The sequence below is a fragment of the Micropterus dolomieu genome, linkage group LG20 (assembly GCF_021292245.1).
Source record: "Micropterus dolomieu isolate WLL.071019.BEF.003 ecotype Adirondacks linkage group LG20, ASM2129224v1, whole genome shotgun sequence".
Taxonomy (NCBI): Eukaryota; Metazoa; Chordata; class Actinopteri; order Centrarchiformes; family Centrarchidae; genus Micropterus; species Micropterus dolomieu.
In genome coordinates, this window is record NC_060169.1 from 1,403,772 (window position 1) to 1,412,532 (window position 8,761).

At 43.3% G+C, this 8,761-nt stretch overlaps 1 long non-coding RNA gene across 1 annotated transcript in view; it reads right to left on the reverse strand.

Annotated features, from left to right (window-relative positions):
• Positions 1-751: 751 nt before the first annotated feature.
• The window catches only part of LOC123959507, a 19,686-nt gene continuing 11,676 nt past the window's right edge, over positions 752-8,761 (reverse strand). Inside the window, exon 3 of the long non-coding RNA XR_006822319.1 lies at positions 752-1,064. This is a non-coding gene — a long non-coding RNA (uncharacterized LOC123959507). The remainder of the gene's footprint in view (positions 1,065-8,761) is intronic.

Consider the following 8,761-nt stretch of genomic DNA (forward strand, 5'->3'; position numbering starts at 1 on the left):
CTGTCTGCTCACCTGTCTGTCTGTCTTTCTGTCTGTCTGTCTGCTCACCTGTCTGTCTGTCTGCTCACCTGTCTGCTCACCTGTCTGTCTGTCTTTCTGTCTGTCTGTCTGCTCACCTGTCTGTCTGTCTGCTCACCTGTCTGCTCACCTGTCTGTCTGTCTGCTCACCTGTCTGTCTGTCTGTCTGTCTGCTCACCTGTCTGTCTGTCTTTCTGTCTGTCTGTCTGCTCACCTGTCTGCTCACCTGTCTGTCTGCTCACCTGTCTGCTCACCCGTCTGTCTGTCTTTCTGTCTGTCTGTCTGCTCACCTGTCTGCTCACCTGTCTGTCTGTCTGTCTGCTCACCCGTCTGTCTGTCTTTCTGTCTGTCTGTCTGCTCACCTGTCTGTCTGTCTGCTCACCAGCACAGGTAAGAACGCTCTGCATTGGTTTTATCCACCAATGAGCTGAGCGGACAGGTTATTATTTATTGCCGCCCTTCTTAATTATTTCATTCTTCCACTCTAGTGTCCGTCGTGTGTCGATACCGCAGTCCACATACTTTGGGCTGCACTGCTGAATATGTTCAGCTGAGTACCGGTGAGTTTTACACGTAGGAAGTCTCTGCTGTATTATTCAGCTGTGTCGTTGCAGCTTCTAGCAGTATTTTAATATCCAGGTAACAAATAGGTGAATTTAACAGGTAAACCAGTGAAGAATCACCTGAACTCACCTCCTGGTATCTCTCTCACTCCACGCCATCATGCCACCAATCAACAGCACAAATTTATTTAACCTTCATCCTCGGTGGGTTATTGATCAACCTGTCAGAGCCAATCAGGACGGAGCAGAGGCGGAGCCACGTAGACATCACTAACACCACCCGGAAAGGTTTCTGTCCACCTGCACTCTGAGTGTTTCCCATCAGCCCGTGAGGTAATGACCTCTGACCGGCCGGGCCATCCGTCAGCTGATATCCGTCTGTCACAGAGGAGCGCCGACGTTCCCTTCACCGCCTCGGCTTTGATGAAAGGGATGTTTCTGTTGTTTGGGATGAACGCCTCACGGCAGGTGAAGTGTGACGAGCTTTGAAAAGCAGAAGATGTTGTGATGAAATGTGGAATAAAAAACAAACCAAATGCTTTACAGGAAAAAGAAATATTCTTTATTATCATGTTGCTCTGCACGTGATGGATTACAGTCTGTGCCGGTGCAGGAAGCGGTTTCTGCAGCTTTTTATTAGCCAAAATATAATGCTGCCAATGCTGTAGCACCTGATCCCTGCGTTCTCTCTAGCAGCCAGCAGGGGGCTGGGGGTTGACAAGTCGCTACCTGTCAATCAGGATAGATGCGACTCGTATCCGCTGCTCTGTCTACATTTAACCAGCGCAGCTGAAAAAGCTCATCAGGAGTCGGCTGTTTGTTTTTCCGGTAAGAACATTTTGTTGTAAGCCTGTTTGTCGCTAGCCGAAATCAGCATCACAGCTAATATCACAGTTAATGTGAATTACAGATGCACCTTGCTAACCAAGCTAGCTCATCCAAATATGGTCACGTCTGGTTCCAAAAAAACAAGATTGCAAAGGACAAAATCTAGGGCGACCGTACATCCTCTTTCCCGGACTTCTCTTCTTATTGGAACAAAATACCTCCGGCAGGGATTTTTAATCGCCCAAAATGTTCATGATTCTGCTTTCTACATTCACTTCTCGTCACACATTTTACTCTTTGGCGTACTGGCACTTCTCACAAGCTGCCGGTCTTCTCTTCTGCCCTCTCCTTTTTTTTTTATCCAAGTATGTGCATAAAGTCACTTTTCGTGAACTGACCAATCACAGCCTGAATGGGGCGGGACATTAAAAAAAGGTTGACATAAAGGAATTAATGAATGAGAACAATGTACCATAATAAAACTGCTGTAACTGGAAATTACATTATAGCCTACCAGTGGCAAACTATAAAGAAAATTATAATGAATACACCAATATTAGCCCTAATCAGACCTTAACAAGACAGAAAATGGTTTTATTTGTGTATCACTACTTTATAGTAGCTACTCCTGCAGGTGGATGGAGCCTCTGCGGTACAAATTCCCACAGTGCCACCAATTACTTAAATCCCCCACGGCCCCAAGCTCCCCCCCACTGCACGTGTCCACCTGCCTCCTGCCCCTCCCACTATCCTCCTTTTTTAAACCAAAATATGGTCACCTTACAGCAGCGGTCGGCAGATAAGTCTGGCATTGGGTCAGATTTTTTCCAAGTCATTAGATGGCGGGTCAGAACATCATAAAGTGACCATTTATATCACAACACTTAGTGTGTGTGTGATTGGCTTAGTCGGTGGCGCACATGACTCCTGATTGGAGGGTTGTGTTCAATCCTCACTTTCTCCTTGTTTTTTCCTTTTTCAACAAACTGATTGTGAAGAGATCGTATTACATATCAGAATCAAGCATGTGCAGGTGTGTGTGCGTGCCGGCGATCGGTCCACATCAACCTATGGACGCTTATGTTCGTGTCCCCAGCGTCTCCAGGCAGAGGACATTCCTGCGTTTCTCATTCAGGGGAATCCGATCTCTCTTTAGCTTCAGAACTTTTCAAAGTAAAAGCTCTCAATTAAACGCTACATAAGGTACTGCTGTGAAAATGTTCTTGTGCTTTTATTTTGTAGACACAATCACTTAAGAGGAAGTGGTTATGTGAGTAACACTTGCTGTCATGACTCAGATCTGTTTCAGCACCAGCTGCTATAATTTTTTTTTTTTGTCGTTATCAAAGTAATCTGGCCACGGGCCAGATATTATTGCTGGGGGGCCAGCTTTGGACCGCAGGCCGCCTATTGCCGACCACTGCCCTACAAAATGAGGATCAAAATGTCAGTCCACAAACCAACAGGTGACGTCACGGTGGCTTCGCCCACTTCTTTTGTGGAAACTTCAGAACATTTTCAAAACTGTTTATTTTTTAAATTTAGTTTTAAAGAAGTTTAGTACTTTAGGGCAGAACATGCATTTCAGGAGCCAATAAATCACAAAATCAATAAATATATATATATATATTTTTTTTTAACTGACAGCAGTGCATGAACTTGGCAGATTTTTTAATATTTAAATTTGTTTATGTGTGGATTTTTATTTGGGACCATATACTGTGGGTTTACTGCAGTATTTACTACATTAACATCCGACTCCTCTTCACATTAGAAAAGAAACACACAAGATAAAAATACTTGCGTTAATGTTTTAATTTAAGGTCACCTGCCAACAGCTGTCAGAATGAATTTTAATCACATCTTCTTTTAATCAAGAGAACAGCTCTGACGTGTCAGCCAGGGGGAAACGCTTACTGGAATTTTGTTCCCATGTTTGGTGCTTTAAGTGCATTTATAAAAACAGGTGCATAGAAAGAACTCGCAGGTTGGATGGACGCTTTATGTGAAGGAAAATGAGTGTTTAATGGTTGAGTGTTTCTGTGCGTGTCGGTGTGAGGAGGTTAAACAGCTCCTGCAGCTCCGCTCCGTCTCTCACTGTTATGTTAATGAGCTCATCCAATATGCAGATTCAGTCCTCAGAGGCCTCGCGCGATTAATTGTTCTCGTTGACTCGAGTAATTATTTGTTTGCAGATTTAATTTGGAGATTTAGAAAATGTCGATGACGCACGATGTGTGTGTGTGTGAATCACATTATGTAATCCAGACCTGCTGCAGAGGTAATGCAACAGCTGATCATGTGACGCAAACAAACAAAGACTTTTTTGTCTTGTTTTGAAGCACGACAAGAAATTTGGGGAGGCACAGTCCGCCGTTTAAGTCCTGCACTCAAAACCTTACTTAGGTAAAACTAAGTGTTCCCAGCTAAGTGCACTTAAAGTATCACAGCTAAGCTGCTTATCGACCCAAAGACTTTTAAGTCCCTAGATCTCTTTTCAAGGAACTAAAGCTAGGCGACGGCGTAGGGTAGGAAGCTACGCAGAGGCTACGCCGTCGATTCGACAAAGGAGTATAAATTGCACTTTAAAGGTTCCTTCGGCCCACTGTTGTGTGCGTTTCCACCGCCGTACACAGCGATGCACAGACGTCATTATTTAGTAACCACTATCCATGAGCAACATTTATAAATGAACATCACATTTGACTGGAATATGATTAAAAACTACAAGTGCAGTGCTTGACCATTAAAAACTGATTTTTTTATGTGGGAGTAAAATGAAGAGACACACGATAAAGTTTGAGAGAAAGCAACACAAAAACAAAATTGCGACAGTTTGGAAGGTTATTAAAACATTTCCTGCAGATCAGCTGCAGCATCACGTCTGTGTCGCCTGAGCATCCAGAGGAACGGGATGTTTAACGAGCTTTATCACCTGCTGTAATCAGCTGTTCCGCTTGTTTTGGAGAGCAGGAGACTGACTTCAGCTCTGTGGAAAAACTTGAAAACAACTCAGGACCCAGTTTTTAGCTTAAAGCTGCACAACATGAAGTGTCTAAAAGCGTATAAAGCACTCTTCGGTCCTCACTGTGACGCTCGTTGCCACTGAACCTGCTGAAGAAGTGAAATACTGATAAAGTGCGACTATGTGCAGCTGGGTGTTTCCACTCTGAACGTGTGTTTTCTGACAGACACCTCCAGCGTTTCCTCAGAAGAAGACAAACAGAGTTTATTCTGGGTAACTTCTCTGGATTACTCCTTTAATCACGCAGCTCTCTGATCTCACAGAGCAAACAGCGGCGCTCTGATTAGCGGCGTTAGTGTTAATTAGCTGACAGTAATCTGAAATCAAACACGCTGAACTGTCTTCGACGTGTTTCTGATTCTGCTTGTTCATGAGATCCATCCAGCAGAACGTCAGCAGGTGAGAAGAGTCTGACCTCTGCAGCTCCCTGACCGACGCCTCCGTAAAGTGTTAAAGAGGTCATATCCTGCTTTTTGTTTTTTTCTATTGAGTTATAAATCTTTTTTGCGCTCGTAACAAGTTTACAAAGTGAAGAAGCACAAAGGGAGTTCCCATCTCCCACAGAAAACTCTGCTCCTGCACTGAACACAGCTGTTTCCTTCACTAACCTCAGGTGTTAGAAATGTGTTACAGATTAATAACTCCCCTCTCTGAAACTCTTGGTTCTGAAGCTGATTCCAGAACATGTACAGCTGAACAGAAGCTTTGGTCAAAGGCTTGTCAGGACCCACCTTCCTCTGCTTCTGATTGGCTAATAGTCCTTAAATAGGTACTGAGGAAGATTAATTGAAAAGTAATCGAAACTGAAACTCGGAGACTAACCGACGTAATTATTATTATTATTATTTCGGTTATTTAATCCCGTTCATATCGTGTGTGTGTTCATCAAGGGCGAAGCTTCCGGTCAGCGATCTGAAACCTGCATTCTATTGAAAATCCAGCAGGGGGCAAAAAAGAAGTCCAGCTCCATTAGAAATAATGGCAAAATGTTTCTACTTGTCAGCTGATTTATTCCCTCAGTAAACACTTTCCTGATGAGTTTCTGGTCTCAGTCGCTAGTTTCAAGTCTTCTTCAACACAGCATGATGTTCATTTAGTAAATTATGGTCCTGTTTATTTTAAAATAGACCATAAAGCAGAGTATGTTTCAGGGCAGGGTTATCTATGATTAACAAGTCATTACCATGGCGACCTGTCAATCAGGCTAGAGGTGACTCGTAACCACGGCACTGTGTGAATTTAACCAGTTGAAAAAGCTTATTAGGAGTCGCCTGTTCACTTTCTCTGGTGAGCACATTTAGTTTTAAGACTGTTGTTCGCTGGACAAAGTTACAGTTAACGTGAATTACAGATGCCCCTAGCTAAGCTAGCTAGCTCCACACCTGCTCGTCCGCTCGCTCGCTACGCAAACGCATTGCACTGCAGTTAAAAGACCTCCGCTGCTCTCAGAACAGCAGCTGTCACGAAGACGTCCTTTGAATGAGGAGAGGAAGCTAGCAAAGCGTGATTTACCGTGCTCACACAGCGTGCGGGTGAAAATCATTTGTTCCACAGAGATATTAAATATTAGAGTGAAAGTTTAGTCAGAATTCAGCAGCGGCGATGATGTAATGTGCAAACATCACCTTATTAACATTTAGAAAATGGATTTGTGAAGTCTGTGAATAAATTAACGCAGCTTTAATAGCTGAGCACATTTACAGTACGAACCTTGTCAGTGAAATATGAGGGTGAAAAAAAAAACACAATCGTTAGAGGTGAAATGTTCAATTAATCGTAATTTTGATTTTAGGTCAAATCGTCCAGCCCTAGTACTGAGCATGTGCAGCTCCCAACAAAGATCTAATAGAAGTGAGATGCTTCACTCGGTAGCTAAAACAGAGCGTTCAACACACAGAGGAGCTGCAGCAATGTGCAGTCTGACAGAAATATGGAATAAACCTTCTCTGGTATAACCCCTAAATAATATGATGAACCTGGAAATGAGCATATGACCACCTTATACAAGATGTGAATTCAAGCTTTTGTAGTGTATTTATTGGGAAATACCTTTTTGTGATCCAGCCAGCAGGACTAGCTGTAAGAACACATCAGCCCTCGCAGCAAAACCTAATGTACTTCCGTATAAATGACAAAATCGTTCTTAAACTGGACTTTATTCACTTTTTACATCGTGTCGTACAGGATGCTGTTGTTCCAGCTACAAACTGAGCCTCCTCCCGTCCAACTCACCAAAGTTCGGTCTTCCAAGAGTTCAGTCTTTGTGTCCATATTGAGAAAAACCTCGTGTACAAAGCCGAAATAAAGTCTGACTTTGTGACATTTATGCTCCGTGTCAACACATTTGTTTCTAACGTACTGTTATGGGACAGGCTGAGTGCAGTCTTAGGTGTGGACCCAAATGCAGGCAGACACAGGCAGGAGGATCCAGTTCAACAAAATATTTATTTAAACAAAAACTTAACTGCACAGGCTTCCATAGCGCACAAGGCAAAGAGTCCAAAGAAAGCTGAATCCAGAAGGTGAAGTAAATCCAACAAACCAGTTAATCCAAGGTAACAGGAGGTAAATCCAACATAACAGTTAATCCAAGGTAACAGGAGGTAAATCCAACATAACAGTTAATCCAAGGTAACAGGAAGTAAATCCTAAAAAATACACAGCGCGAGGCACAGCTGGACACACAACATTAGACGTCGCAAAGACTGAACAGAACTGAAGGCTTAAACACACAGGCAAACGAGCAGGGAGGGAAGCACAGCTGGAACACATCAGGTAATCAAACAACCGGAAACAAAGCCAGACAAGGACACATAAGAACTGAACAATACAAAGTAAAACAGGAAGTACACACAAGGATAGAGTTACCAAAGTAAAACAGAAAACAGGGAACAACTGCGTAACAGAACAAAACCGGGGCAGGGAACAGAGACCGGATCAAACAGGACTACACTAACATGGAGACATAGGACTAAGGATCGAGACACAAGGAGAGGACAGGCAGGGCCCAGTGATCACAGGGGGAGCAGACAGAAACTAATAACAACCAAACGCTGCGCTGAAATGAGTTTTATATTTTTTACGTGCTCCACAAGGGGCAGCACGGTGGTGCAGTGGTTAGCGCCGTCGCCTCACAGCCAGAAAGTTGCAGGTTCAGTTTGGCCAGGCCTTTCTGTGTGGAGTTTGCATGTTCTCCCCGTGTCTGCGTGGGTTCTCTTCAGCTTCCACCCACCGTCCAAAGACAGGTTAGGTTGATTGGTGACCTTAGGTGTGAGTGTGACGGTCTATGTGTGGCTCTGCGATGGACTGGCGGGGGCGTATCCAGCAGTCCATCCATGTCCATTTCACACAGCCTGTAGGGATATTGAAATCCTAAATTATAATAGAAACGTAGGCTATTTATTTTAGGTTAGTAGCTTATAGGTCTACTACAGAGACTGGTCACCTTTTGCGATGTTGGCGCAGGTAATGAGGTGAGTTTTCAGCAGCCTAGATGTTGAGATTCAGTCTCTGAGCCACTACTTGAGCACATTTAATGGCATCAATGGATTTTTCGTTTGATTGCTTCATGAAGTTAATTTAGAACAACGTCTGGAACACTTTTGAGTGTGTTAAATAATTTAATCTCATTTTTGAAGGGAGGAGAAGTTTTTGAACTCGCTTCATGGTGCAGGCTCCAGGAGTAACACTAGGACATGAACTAAAACGCAGGACTAAGAACTATGATAAGAGACAAGACAAATAGTAAGTAAACTTCAACATGCAAATGAACAAAATAATAAACAATTGTACACAGAGAACCACAAACCATTACTAACATGTACGTCAAACCTGCGAGATGACGATAATTCTGTTTCAACAACTCACTACCACATTAGATGCAATAAGCCCCGCCCCTGTGAGCGTACGCTGTTGCAGAGCAGAGAGGCTCACGCTCTACTGTAGTTTATTTAAAGTTTATTAATTCTGAATGTGTCGTGTGTCCAAATTGCACCAAACGCAACGCTGCACTCCCTTCGGCCCGCAAAACACCCACAATGTGTGAGGTCGACTGTTTCCTGCCTTTATTAAACCTGTGAACACAGCGCCCCCGTCAGGACAATCATTGTATTTTTACTCTTTACTGTTATTATTGGATAATAATCTTGATCATTCAACCTGAAGACAACGGGGGCGTGGCCTGTATGAATATGTGTGTGTGATAACTGTCCTAAAAAAATTTCATTACTACGATCCAACTTTTTTAAATGTGCCAGTTAATAAGAGCTGAGACATAATTAAATTTGCAGCTGAGCGACCTTGGGAGAGTTAAAACATGAAAACATGA